Source organism: Apodemus sylvaticus, chromosome 1 (genome assembly GCF_947179515.1).
Source record: "Apodemus sylvaticus chromosome 1, mApoSyl1.1, whole genome shotgun sequence".
NCBI lineage: Eukaryota > Metazoa > Chordata > Mammalia > Rodentia > Muridae > Apodemus > Apodemus sylvaticus.
This window is the reverse complement of record NC_067472.1, coordinates 152,389,073-152,402,714: the sequence shown is the minus strand read 5'-3', so window position 1 is coordinate 152,402,714 and position 13,642 is coordinate 152,389,073. Positions and strand designations below refer to the sequence as shown.

At 45.6% G+C, this 13,642-nt stretch overlaps 6 non-coding genes across 6 annotated transcripts; all 6 read right to left on the bottom strand.

The window, feature by feature from the left end:
- Window positions 1-149: 149 nt before the first annotated feature.
- LOC127677073 (small nucleolar RNA SNORD116) lies at window positions 150-243 on the bottom strand. The gene has a single exon (XR_007976476.1). It is a non-coding gene; the product is annotated as a small nucleolar RNA SNORD116 (small nucleolar RNA).
- A 2,550-nt stretch (window positions 244-2,793) lies between these two features.
- LOC127677072 (small nucleolar RNA SNORD116) lies at window positions 2,794-2,887 on the bottom strand. The gene has a single exon (XR_007976475.1). It is a non-coding gene; the product is annotated as a small nucleolar RNA SNORD116 (small nucleolar RNA).
- A 2,554-nt stretch (window positions 2,888-5,441) lies between these two features.
- LOC127677070 (small nucleolar RNA SNORD116) lies at window positions 5,442-5,535 on the bottom strand. The gene has a single exon (XR_007976473.1). It is a non-coding gene; the product is annotated as a small nucleolar RNA SNORD116 (small nucleolar RNA).
- Window positions 5,536-8,085: 2,550 nt separating this feature from the next.
- Window positions 8,086-8,179, bottom strand: LOC127677069 (small nucleolar RNA SNORD116). The gene has a single exon (XR_007976472.1). It is a non-coding gene; the product is annotated as a small nucleolar RNA SNORD116 (small nucleolar RNA).
- A 2,549-nt stretch (window positions 8,180-10,728) lies between these two features.
- LOC127676433 (small nucleolar RNA SNORD116) lies at window positions 10,729-10,822 on the bottom strand. Its single transcript, XR_007975911.1, has one exon. It is a non-coding gene; the product is annotated as a small nucleolar RNA SNORD116 (small nucleolar RNA).
- A 2,547-nt stretch (window positions 10,823-13,369) lies between these two features.
- On the bottom strand, window positions 13,370-13,462 carry LOC127676456 (small nucleolar RNA SNORD116). The gene has a single exon (XR_007975934.1). It is a non-coding gene; the product is annotated as a small nucleolar RNA SNORD116 (small nucleolar RNA).
- Between the last annotated feature and the right edge of the window lie 180 nt (window positions 13,463-13,642).

Here is a 13,642-nt window from a genome sequence, read left to right as displayed (position 1 = left end):
GCCATGGCCTCGGCCATGGTTTCCTGAGGAGTAGGACAAGCACATACCCATTTTTAGTGTGTCTGGCTAAAGCTCGAGGAAGCAAGGGCAAAGGGGTGCTTGGCCTGCCTGTTTCTGATGCCCATAGGACCTGGAGGACCCAAGGTGCCGGACCTCAGTTTCGATGAGAGTTGCGGTACTGAGTTTTCACTCATTTTGTTCAGCTTTTCCAAGGAATGTTTGACTGGGAATCATCATCGATCCAAGCACTCTGCAGTGCCTTTCACAAAGACCTTGTGGGTACTCTAGAGTGCTTGGGTGTTGGGAGAGCAAGGAACTGCCGGCCATTGCCCATTCATTTCTAGGGATCAATCAGTCGGCCTAAGCTCCAAACGAGGGAGAACCAGAGGCCCTAATCCTGCTTCGTGTCCCTAAAGCACAGGGCACAAACCGGACATTTCCTCCCAGCTCTACCAAGACCTGAGCACATTGAGTTCCTGGAGCAAATTCATGTGTTCCTTCCCTTTTCTCTAAGGTACCCTTGAGCAAGGCAGCAACAGTTAGCCAGTTCATCGGATGATCAGTGCAGTGCCATGACCAGTCAACCAATGTTGGTGTGTTCATTTCTTCTGAGTGTCACCACGGGCCCTTGCTGGAAAGGAATGCCACCCTGTGAAGACAGCAAGAGCACATGCCGCCATTTTAGTGGGACCAATGCAAAGCAAGAATGAAGATGAGCTTACTGAGTCCTTTGGGCTTGTCAGATTTTACAGACACCCATAACACTCCTGCTCTTGTCAACCTGTAAGCTTCCTCCATACACATAGGGGCTATGTGTCCACTCTGACCTCGGCTGGGGACATAGCACGCCCTTTGTTATCAAGTGGTTGCTGGGCCTTCACCTCCATCCAAGGCCTTAAGGATGAAATGTGAGCTGCTCCACTGATGAACCGCAAATTCCAAGATGACCTGAACACCAACCTACTCGACGACAGTTCTCTACTATGTTAACAAGAAATTAAGGGCACATGATACAGCATGTAGCAAGAAAATTGCACTAACATGTGCAATCACACTTCTGCTTCAGTATAAAAGGTGAGAATGTGGAATCGGCTCTGGGGAAGTTCACCACAAATATGTCCATTCAGGGTTGTCGATCTGGTCCACATAAGTATCTTCCATCATGGCTCTTATCCTACTCTGACTTCTTCAACTGGCTACTGGAATGAGGCAGAAATCAAACAAGAAAACTGATTCTGTTTTCAAGCTCATAAGTAGCAGGCTTTACTGGCCCTGGAACACCATATATCTCTGACTCTCTGTATCTCTCTCTCAATATTTTTCTCTAGCTCTCTCTCCGTCTTTGTCTCTGTCTCTTGGTGTGTGTATGTTATGAGTGTGTGTGTAGAGGTGCGTATGTGGAGGTTTGTGGGGGGCAGGGTTGTCTGTGTTTCTTTGTGTGTGTTTCTGTGTGGCTCTCTCACTTTCCTTGATAAGCTCTCAGTGGTGGTTTCATGCCTCTTTGGTCCATCTTTTGTCTTCTCTTTTGTCTCTTGTGAATAGTTCGTCTTTCATGGGACCACCATAGTTTATCTGCTATGCAATGATTTTTCCTTGCTGAAAAGAATTATCACGACAAACCCCTCAGTAGCACCAACAGAGGCATGCCACATTGGGACTTAGATCCTCTAATCCATGGTGCAAATTGACTCATGGCCATATTTTAATCACCTATGCAACCTCCATTTAAAAATTCCAGTTTTTCTTTGAGAGTGCCAATGAACATTGGTCTCAAGCTAGGTTTCAAGGATATCCTGAGACACATTGAGCATTTCCTCCTATGAACAGCTAGCAATTGGCTTTAAGGTAGATTAAAATCACTATCTCAGAAAATATAATAGTACCATGATCCATGAGTTTGTAGTTTTGAAGGAAGATCGTTCCGGTATTTTCTCATATGCCTACCATTGTGAGCAGATCTCAAGGATCTGTAACTTTGACATTGTGAAGGAGGCCTGGAACAATGTGGGAAGATATCAAGGGATATCTCAAACACACGATTTAACGGATATCTCCACCACACTATTTAAGACAAATGCATTCATTAAATGTGGAGGTTCTTGCCCAATCTCCCTCCACACATCAATTTCAGTCACAGGTCTGCAAATCTCATGCTTTGACTTGAGTCCACCAATGGCTCATGAATCCAGGGACATAAGGAATTGTGTCAATCAGGTGGAACCTTACAGGAGACATGTCTAGCATCATCTCTAATTGATCAACCTTGCCCTATTTCTAAGCTATTTGCGTGGGAATCTTGCAGACTTCAGGCCACAAAGTCCCCTCTTGTCCACTTTAATCTTCCACAGTCTATAAAAGTGCCCAAGCTATGCTACTCAATCAGGCTACACTTCTCCTGCAGCCTGCACTCCATTGTCTCTCTACCTGGCAACACAAGTGTGTTATCATTCCTGTCAGCATTTCAGAAAAGCCTCAAACCCATATGAAGAGCCAAACTTTGGTGCCAAACCTATTCCTTCTGCTTCAAATTCCAGTGTCCTTTAGGGCTGCACAACACTCCTTGAGCAAGAGGATCTACCTTCTAAGTCCCTGCCAAGAATGTCATCAAAAGCTATGGGAGGAAGCCACAAGAACAAAAGGGCCTGCCATGGCCTCGGCCACGGTTTCCTGAGGAGTAGGACAAGCACATACCCATTTTTAGTGTGTCTGGCTAAAGCCCGAGGAAGCAAGGGCAAAGGGGTGCTTGGCCTGCCTGTTTCTGATGCCCATAGGACCTGGAGGACCCCAGGTGCCGGACCTCAGTTTCGATGAGAGTTGCGGTACTGAGTTTTCACTCATTTTGTTCAGCTTTTCCAAGGAATGTTTGACTGGGAATCATCATCGATCCAAGCACTCTGCAGTGCCTTTCACAAAGACCTTGTGGGTACTCTGGAGTGCTTGTGTGTTGGGAGAGCAAGGAACTGCCGGCCATTGCCCATTCATTTCTAGGGATCAATCAATCGGCCTAAGTTCCAAACAAGGGAGAACCAGAGGCCCTAATCCTGATTCGTGTCCCTAAAGCACACGGCACAAACCGTACAGTTCCTCACAGCTTACCAAGACCTGAGCACATTGAGTTCCTGGAGCAAATTCATGTGTTCCTTACCTTTTCTCTAAGGTACCCTTGAGCAAGGCAGCAACAGTTAGCCAGTTCATCGGATGATCAGTGCGGTGCCATGACGAGTCAACCAATGTTGGTGTGTTCATTTCTTCTGAGTGTCACCACGGGCCCTTGATGGAAAGGAATGCCACCCTGTGAAGACAGCAAGAGCACATGCCGCCATTTTAGTGGGACCCATGCAAAGCAAGAATGAAGATGAGCTTACTCAGTCCTTTGGGCTTGTCAGATTTTACAGACACCCATAACACTCCTGCTCTTGTCAACCTGTAGGCTTCCTCCATACACATAGGGGCTATGTGTCCACTCTGACCTCGGCTGGGGACATAGCACGCCCTTTGTTATCAAGTGCTTGCTGGGCCTTCACCTCCATCCAAGGCCTTAAGGATGAAATGTGAGCTGCTCCACTGATGAATCGCAAATTCCAAGATGACCTGAACACCAACCTACTCGACAACAGTTCTCTACTATATTAACAAGAAATTAAGGGCACATGATACAGCATGTAGCAAGAAAATTGCACTAACATGGGCAATCACGCTTCTGCTTCAGTATAAAAGGTGAGAATGTGGAGTCGGCTCTGGGGAAATTCACCACAAATATGTCCATTCAGGGATTTCGATCTGGTCCACATAAGTATCTTCCATCATGGCTCTTATCCTACTCTGACTTCTTCAACTGGCTACTGGAATGAGGCAGAAATCAAACAAGTAAACCGATTCTGCTTTCAAGCTCATAAGTAGCAGGCTTTACTGGCCCTGGAACAACATATATCTCTGACTCTCTGTATCTCTCTCTCTCAATATTTTTCTCTAGCTCTCTCTCCATCTTTGTATCTGTCTCTTGGTGTGTGTATGTTATGAGTGTGTGTGTATAGAGGTGCGTATGTGGGGGTTTGTAGGGGGGGTGTTTGTCTGTGTTTCTTTGTGTGTGTTTCTGTGTGGCTCTCTCACTTTCCTTGATAAGCTCTCAGTGGTGTTTTCATGCCTCTTTGGTCAATCTTTTGTCTTCTCTTTTGTCTCTTGTGAATAGTTCGTCTTTCATGGGACCACCATAGTTTATCTGCTATGCAATGATTTTTCCTTGCTGAAAAGAATTATCACGACAAACCCCTCAGTAGCACCAACAGAGGAATGCCACATTGGGACTTAGATCCTCTAATCCATGGTGCCAATTGACTCATGGCCATAAATTTAATCAACTATGCCACCTCCATTTAAAAATTCCAGTTTTTCTTTGAAAGTGCCAATGAACATTGGTCTCAAGCTAGGTTTCAAGGATATCCTGAGACCCATTGAGTATTTCCTCCTATGAACAGCTAGCAATTGGCTTTAAGGTAGATTTAAATCACTATCTCAGAAAATATAATAGTACCATGATCCATGAGTTTGTAGTTTTGGAGGAAGATCGTTCAGGTATTTTCTCATAAGCCTACCATTGTGAGCAGATCTCAAGGATCTGTAACTTTGACATTGTGAAGGAGGCCTGGAAGAATGTGGAAAGATATCAAGGGATATCTCAAACACCCGATTTAACGGATATGTCCACCACACTATTTAAGAAAAATGCATTCATTAAATGTGGAGGTTCCTGCCCAATCTCCCTCCACACATCAATTTCCGTCACAGGACTGCAAATCTCATGCTTTGACTTGAGTCCACCAACGGCTCATGAATCTAGGGACATAAGGAATTGTGTCAATCAGGTGGAACCTTACAGGAGACATGTCTAGCATCATCTCTAATTGATCAACCTTGCTCTATTTCTAAGCTATTTGCGTGGGAATCTTGCAGACTTCAGGCCACAAAGTCCACTCTTGTCCACTTTAATCTTCCACAGTCTATAAAAGTGCCCAAGCTATGCTACTCAATCAGGCTACACTTCTCCTGATGCCTGCACTCCATTGTCTCTCTGCCTGGCAACACAAGTGTGTTATCATTCATGTCAGCATTTCAGAAAAGCCTCAAACCCATATGAAGAGCCAAACTTTGGTGCCAAACCTATTCCTTCTGCTTCAAATTCCAGTGTCCTTTATGGCTGCACAACACTCCTTGAGCAAGCGGCTCTACCTTCTAAGTCCCTGCCAAGAATGTCATCAAAAGCTACCGGAGCAAGCCACAAGAACAAAAGGGCCTGCCATGGCCTCGGCCATGGTTTCCTGAGGAGTAGGACAAGCACATACCCATTTTTAGTGTGTCTGGCTAAAGCCCGAGGAAGCAAGGGCAAAGGGGTGCTTGGCCTGCCTGTTTCTGATGCCCATTGGACCTGGAGGACCCCAGGTGCCGGACCTCAGTTTCGATGAGAGTTGCGGTACTGAGTTTTCACTCATTTTGTTCAGCTTTTCCAAGGAATGTTTGACTGGGAATCATCATCGATCCAAGCACTCTGCAGTGCCTTTCACAAAGACCTTGTGGGTGCTCTGGAGTGCATGGGTGTTGGGAGAGCAAGGAACTGCCGGCCATTGCCCATTCATTTCTAGGGATCAATCAATCGGCCTAAGCTCCAAACAAGGGAGAACCAGAGGCCCTAATCCTGCTTCGTGTCCCTAAAGCACAGGGCACAAACCGTACCGTTCCTCACAGCTCTACCAAGACCTGAGCACATTGAGTTCCTGGAGCAAATTCATGTGTTCTTTACCTTTTCTCTAAGGTACCCTTGAGCAAGGCAGCAACAGTTAGCCAGTTCATCGGATGATCAGTGCGGTGCCATGACCAGTCAACCAATGTTGGTGTGTTCATTTCTTCTGAGTGTCACCACGGGCCCTTGCTGGAAAGGAATGCCACCCTGTGAAGACAGCAAGAGCACATGCCGCCATTTTAGTGGGACCCATGCAAAGCAAGAATGAAGATGAGCTTACTGAGTCCTTTGGGCTTGTCAGATTTTACAGACACCCATAACACTCCTGCTCTTGTCAACCTGTAGGCTTCCTCCATACACATAGGGGCTATGTGTCCACTCTGACCTCGGCTGGGGACATAGCACGCCCTTTGTTATCAAGTGCTTGCTGGGCCTTCACCTCCATCCAAGGCCTTAAGGATGAAATGTGAGCTGCTCCACTGATGAACCGCAAATTCCAAGATGACCTGAACACCAACCTACTCGACAACAGTTCTCTACTATATTAAGAAGAAATTAAAGGCACATGATACAGCATGTAGCAAGAAAATTGCACTAACATGGGCAATCACACCTCTGCTTCAGTATAAAAGGTGAGAATGTGGAATCGGCTCTGGGGAAGTTCACAACAAATATGTCCTTTCAGGGTTGTCGATCTGGTCCACATAAGTATCTTCCATCATGGCTCTTATCCTACTCTGACTTCTTCAACTGGCTACTGGAATGAGGCAGAAATCAAACAAGTAAACTGATTCTGCTTTCAAGCTCATAAGTAGCAGGCTTTACTGGCCCTGGAACAACATATCTCTCTGACCCTCTGTATATCTCTCTCAATATTTTTCTCTAGCTCTCTCTCCGTCTTTGTCTCTGTCTCGTGATGTGTGTATGTTATGAGTGTGTGTCTAGAGGTGCGTATGTGGGGGTTTGTGGGGGGGTGTTTGTCTGTGTTTCTTTGTGTGTGTTTCTGTGTGGCTCTCTCACTTTCCTTGATAAGCTCTCAGTGGTGGTTTCATGCCTCTTTGGTCCATCTTTTGTCTTCTCTTTTGTCTCTTGTGAATAGTTCGTCTTTCATGGGACCACCATAGTTTATCTGCTATGCAATGATTTTTCCTTGCTGAAAAGAAGTATCATGACAAACCCCTCAGTAGCACCAACAGAGGCATGCCACATTGGGACTTAGATCCTCTAATCCATGGTGCAAATTGACTCATGGCCCTAAATTTAATCAACTATGCAACCTCCATTTAAAAATTCCAGTTTTTCTTTGAAAGTGCCAATGAACATTGGTCTCAAGCTAGGTTTCAAGGATATCCTGAGACCCATTGAGCATTTCCTCCTATGAACAGCTAGCAATTGGCTTTAAGGTAGATTTAAATCACTATCTCAGAAAATATAATAGTACCATGATCCATGAGTTTGTAGTTTTGAAGGAAGATCGTTCCGGTATTTTCTCATAAGCCTACCATTGTGAGCAGATCTCAAGGATCTGTAACTTTGACATTGTGAAGGAGGCCTGGAACAATGTGGGAAGATATAAAGGGATATCTCAAACACACGATTTAACGGATATCTCCACCACACTATTTAAGACAAATGCATTCATTAAATGTTGAGGTTCCTGCCCAATCTCCCTCCACACATCAACTTCAGTCACAGGTCTGCAAATCTCATGCTTTGACTTGAGTCCACCAATGGCTCATGAATCTAGGGACATAAGGAATTGTGTCAATCAGGTGGAACCTTACAGGAGACATGTCTAGCATCATCTCTAATTGATCAACCTTGCTCTATTTCTAAGCTATTTGCATGGGAATCTTGCAGACTTCAGGACACAAAGTCCACTCTTGTCCACTTTAATCTTCCACAGTCTATAAAAGTGCCCAAGCTATGCTACTCAATCAGGCTTCACTTCTCCTGCAGCCTGCACTCCATTGTCTCTCTGCCTGGCAACACAAGTGTGTTATCATTCATGTCAGCATTTCAGAAAAGCCTCAAACCCATATGAAGAGCCAAACTTTGGTGCCAAACCTATTCCTTCTGCTTCAAATTCCAGTGTCCTTTAGGGCTGCACAACACTCCTTGAGCAAGCGGCTCTACCTTCTAAGTCCCTGCCAAGAATGTCATGAAAAGCTACGGGAGGAAGCCACAAGAACAAAAGGGCCTGCCATGGCCTCGGCCATGGTTTCCTGAGGAGTAGGACAAGCACATACCCATTTTTAGTGTGTCTGGCTAAAGCCCGAGGAAGCAAGGGCAAAGGGGTGCTTGGCCTGCCTGTTTCTGATGCCCATCGGACCTGGAGGACCCCAGGTGCCGGACCTCAGTTTCGATGAGAGTTGCGGTACTGAGTTTTCACTCATTTTGTTCAGCTTTTCCAAGGAATGTTTGACTGGGAATCATCATCGATCCAAGCACTCTGCAGTGCCTTTCACAAAGACCTTGTGGGTACTCTGGAGTGCTTGGGTGTTGGGAGAGCAAGGAACTGCCGGCCATTGCCCATTCATTTCTAGGCATCAATCAATCGGCATAAGCTCCAAACAAGGGAGAACCAGAGGCCCTAATCCTGCTTCGTGTCCCTAAAGCACAGGGCACAATCCGTACAGTTCCTCACAGCTCTACCAAGACCTGAGCACATTGAGTTCCTGGAGCAAATTCATGTGTTCCTTACCTTTTCTCTAAGGTACCCTTGAGCAAGGCAGCAACAGTTAGCCAGTTCATCGGATGATCAGTGCGGTGCCATGACCAGTCACCCAATGTTGGTGTGTTCATTTCTTCTGAGTGTCACCACGGGCCCTTGCTGGAAAGGAATGCCACCCTGTGAAGACAGCAAGAGCACATGCCGCCATTTTAGTGGGACCCATGCAAAGCAAGAATGGAGATGAGCTTACTGAGTCTTTTGGGCTTGTCAGATTTTACAGACAACCATAACACAACTGCTCTTGTCAACCTGTAGGCTTCCTCCATACACATAGGGGCTATGTGTCCACTCTGACCTCGGCTGGGGACATAGCACGCCCTTTGTTATCAAGTGCTTGCTGGGCCTTCACCTCCATCCAAGGCCTTAAGGATGAAATGTGAGCTGCTCCACTGATGAACCGCAAATTCCAAGATGACCTGAACACCAACCTACTCGACAACAGTTCTCTACTATAGTAACAAGAAATTAAGGGCACATGATACAGCATGTAGCAAGAAAATTGCACTAACATGGGCAATCACACTTCTGCTTCAGTATAAAAGGTGAGAATGTGGAATCGGCTCTGGGGAAGTTCACCACAAATATGTCCTTTCAGGGTTGTCGATCTGGTAAACATAAGTATCTTCCATCATGGCTCATATCCTACTCTGACTTCTTCAACTGGCTACTGGAATGAGGCAGAAATCAAACAAGTAAACTGATTCTGCTTTCAAGCTCATAAGTAGCAGGCTTTACTGGCCCTGGAACAACATATCTCTCTGACTCTCTGAATCTCTCTCTCAATATTTTTCTCTAGCTCTCTCTCCGTCTTTGTCTCTGTCTAGTGGTGTGTGTATGTTATGAGTGTGTGTGTAGAGGTGCGTATGTGGGGGTATGTGGGGGGGTGTTTGTCTGTGTTTCTTTGTGTGTGTTTCTGTGTGGCTCTCTCAATTTCCTAGATAAGCTCTCAGTGGTGGGTTCATGCCTCTTTGGTCCATCTTTTGTCTTCTCTTTTGTCTCTTGTGATTAGTTCGTCTTTCATGGGACCACCATAGTTTATCTGCTATGCAATGTTTTTCCTTGCTGAAAATAATTATCACGACAAACCCCTCAGTAGCACCAACAGAGGCATGCCACATTGGGACTTAGATCCTCTAATCCATGGTGCAAATTGACTCATGGCCATAAATTTAATCAACTATGCAACCTCCATTTAAAAATTCCAGTTTTTCTTTGAAAGTGCCAATGAACATTGGTCTCAAGCTAGGTTTCAAGGATATCCTGAGACCCACTGAGCATTTCCTCCTATGAACAGCTAGCAATTGGCTTTAAGGTAGATTTAAATCACTATCTCAGAAAATATAATAGTACCATGATCCATGAGTTTGTAGTTTTGAAGGTAGATCGTTCCGGTATTTTCTCATATGCCTACCATTGTGAGCAGATCTCAAGGATCTGTAGCTTTGACATTGTGAAGGAGGCCTGGAACAATGTGGGAAGATATCAAGGGATATCTCAAACACACGATTTAACGGATATCTCCACCAAACTATTTAAGACAAATGCATTCATTAAATGTTGAGGTTCCTGCCCAATCTCCCTCCACACATCAATTTCAGTCACAGGTCTGCAAATCTCATGCTTTGACTTGAGTCCACCAACGGCTCATGAATCCAGGGACATAAGGAATTGTGTCAATCAGGTGGAACCTTACAGGAGACATGTCTAGCATCATCTCTAATTGATCAACCTTGCTCTATTTCTAAGCTATTTGCGTGGGAATCTTGCAGACTTCAGGCCACACAGTCCCCTCTTGTCCACTTTAATCTACCACAGTTTATAAAAGTGTCCAAGCTATGCTACTCAATCAGGCTACACTTCTCCTGCAGCCTGCACTCCATTGTTTCTCTGCCTGGCATCACAAGTGTGTTATCATTCATGTCAGCATTTCAGAAAAGCCTCAAACCCATATGAAGAGCCAAACTTTGGTGCCAAACCTATTCCTTCTGCTTCAAATTCCAGTGTCCTTTAGGGCTGCACAACACTCCTTGAGCAAGCGGCTCTACCTTCTAAGTCCCTGCCAAGAATGTCATGAAAAGCTACGGGAGGAAGCCACAAGAACAAAAGGGCCTGCCATGGCCTCGGCCATGGTTTCCTGAGGAGTAGGACAAGCACATACCCATTTTTAGTGTGTCTGGCTAAAGCCCGAGGAAGCAAGGGCAAAGGGGTGCTTGGCCTGCCTGTTTCTGATGCCCATAGGACCTGGAGGACCCCAGGTGCCGGACCTCAGTTTCGATGAGAGTTGCGGTACTGAGTTTGCACTCATTTTGTTCAGCTTTTCCAAGGAATGTTTGACTGGGAATCATCATCGATCCAAGCACTCTGCAGTGCCTTTCACAAAGACCTTGTGGGTACTCTGGAGTGCTTGGGTGTTGGGAGAGCAAGGAACTGCCGGCCATTGCCCATTCATTTCTAGGCATCAATCAATCGGCATAAGCTCCAAACAAGGGAGAACCAGAGGCCCTAATCCTGCTTCATGTCCCTAAAGCACAGGGCACAATCCGTACAGTTCCTCACAGCTCTACCAAGACCTGAGCACATTGAGTTCCTGGAGCAAATTCATGTGTTCCTTACCTTTTCTCTAAGGTACCCTTGAGCAAGGCAGCAACAGTTAGCCAGTTCATCGGATGATCAGTGCGGTGCCATGACCAGTCAACCAATGTTGGTGTGTTCATTTCTTCTGAGTGTCACCACGGGCCCTTGCTGGAAAGGAATGCCACCCTGTGAAGACAGCAAGAGCACATGCCGCCATTTTAGTGGGACCCATGCAAAGCAAGAATGGAGATGAGCTTACTGAGTCTTTTGGGCTTGTCAGATTTTACAGACACCCATAACACTCCTGCTCTTGTCAACCTGTAGGCTTCCTCCATACACATAGGGGCTATGTGTCCACTCTGACCTCGGCTGGGGACATAGCACGCCCTTTGTTATCAAGTGCTTGCTGGGCCTTCACCTCCATCCAAGGCCTTAAGGATGAAATGTGAGCTGCTCCACTGATGAACCGAAAATTCCAAGATGACCTGAACACCAACCTACTCGACAACAGTTCTCTACTATATTAAAAACAAATTAAGGGCACATGATACAGCATGTAGCAAGAAAATTGCACTAACATGGGCAATCACACTACTGCTTCAGTGTAAAAGGTGAGAATGTGGAATCGACTCTGGGGAAGTTCACCACAAATATGTCCTTTCAGGGATGTCGATCTGGTCCACATAAATATCTTCCATCATGGCTCTTATCCTACTCTGACTTCTTCAACTGGCTACTGGAATGACGCAGAAATCAAACAAGTAAACTGATTCTGCTTTCAAGCTCAAAAGTAGCAGGCTTTACTGGCCCTGGAACAACGTATCTCTCTGACTCTCTGTATCTCTCTCTCAATATTTTCTCTAGCTCTCTCTCCGTCTTTGTCTCTGTCTCTTGGTGTGTGTATGTTATGAGTATGTGTGTATAGAGGTACGTATGTGGGGGTATGTGGGGGGGTTGTCTGTGTTTCTTTGTGTGTGTTTCTGTGTGACTCTCTCACTTTCCTTGATAAGCTCACAGTGGTGGTTTCATGACTCTTTGGTCCATCTTTTGTCTTCTCTTTTGTCTCTTGTGAATAGTTCGTCTTTCATGGGACCACCATAGTTTATCTGCTATGCAATGATTTTTCCTTGCTGAAAAGAATTATCACGACAAACCCCTCAGTAGGACCAACAGAGGCATGCCACATTGGGACTTAGATCCTCTAATCCATGGTGCAAATTGACTCATGGCCATAAATTTAATCAACTATGCAACCTCCATTTAAAAATTCCAGTTTTTCTTTGAAAGTGCCAATGAACATTGGTCTCAAGCTAGGTTTCAAGGATATCCTGAGACCCATTGAGCATTTCCTCCTATGAACAGCTAGCAATTGGCTTAAAGGTAGATTTAAATCACTATCTCAGAAAATATAATAGTACCATGATCCATGAGTTTGTAGTTTTGAAGGAAGATCGTTCCGGTATTTTCCCATAAGCCTACCATTGTGAGCAGATCTCAAGGATCTGTAACTTTGACATTGTGAAGGAGGCCTGGAACAATGTGGGAAGATATCAAGGGATATCTCAAACACCCGATTTAACGGATATCTCCACCACACTATTTAAGACAAATGCATTCATTAAATGTGGAGGTTCCTGCCCAATCTCCCTCCACACATCAATTTCAGTCACAGGTCTGCAAATCTCATGCTTTGACTTGAGTCCCCAACGGCTCATGAATCCAGGGACATAAGGAATTGTGTCAATCAGATGGAATCTTACAAGAGACATGTCTAGTATCATCTCTAATTGATCAACCTTGCTCTCTTTCTAAGATATTTGCGTGGGAATCTTGCAGACTTCAGGCCACAAAGTCCCCTCTTGTCCACTTTAATCTTCCACAGTCTATAAAAGTGCCCAAGCTATGCTACTCAATCAGGTTACACTTCTCCTGCAGCCTGCACCCCATTGTCTCTCTGCCTGGCAACACAAGTGTGTTATCATTCATGTCAACATTTCAGAAAAGCCTCAACCCCATATGAAGAGCCAAACTTTGGTGCCAAACCTATACCTTCTGCTTCAAATTCCAGTGTCCTTTAGGGCTGCACAACACTCCTTGAGCAAGCGGCTCTACCTTCTAAGTCCCTGCCAAGAATGTCATCAAAAGCTACGGGAGGAAGCCACAAGAACAAAAGGGCCTGCCATGGCCTCGGCCATGGTTTCCTGAGGAGTAGGACAAGCGCATACCCATTTTTAGTGTGTCTGGATAAAGCCCGAGGAAGCAAGGGCAAAGGGGTGCTTGGCCTGCCTGTTTCTGATGCCCATAGGACCTGGAGGACCCCAGGTGCCGGACCTCAGTTTCGATGAGAGTTGCTGTACTGAGTTTTCACTCATTTTGTTCACCTTTCCAAGGAATATTTGACTGGGAATCATCATCGATCCAAGCACTCTGCAGTGCCTTTCACAAAGACCTTGTGGGTACTCTGGAGTGCTTGGGTGTTGGGAGAGCAAGGAACTGCCGGCCATTGCCCATTCATTTCTAGGGATCAATCAATCGGCCTAAGCTCCAAACAATGGAGAACCAGAGGCCCTAATCCTGCTTCCTGTCCCTAAAGCACAGGG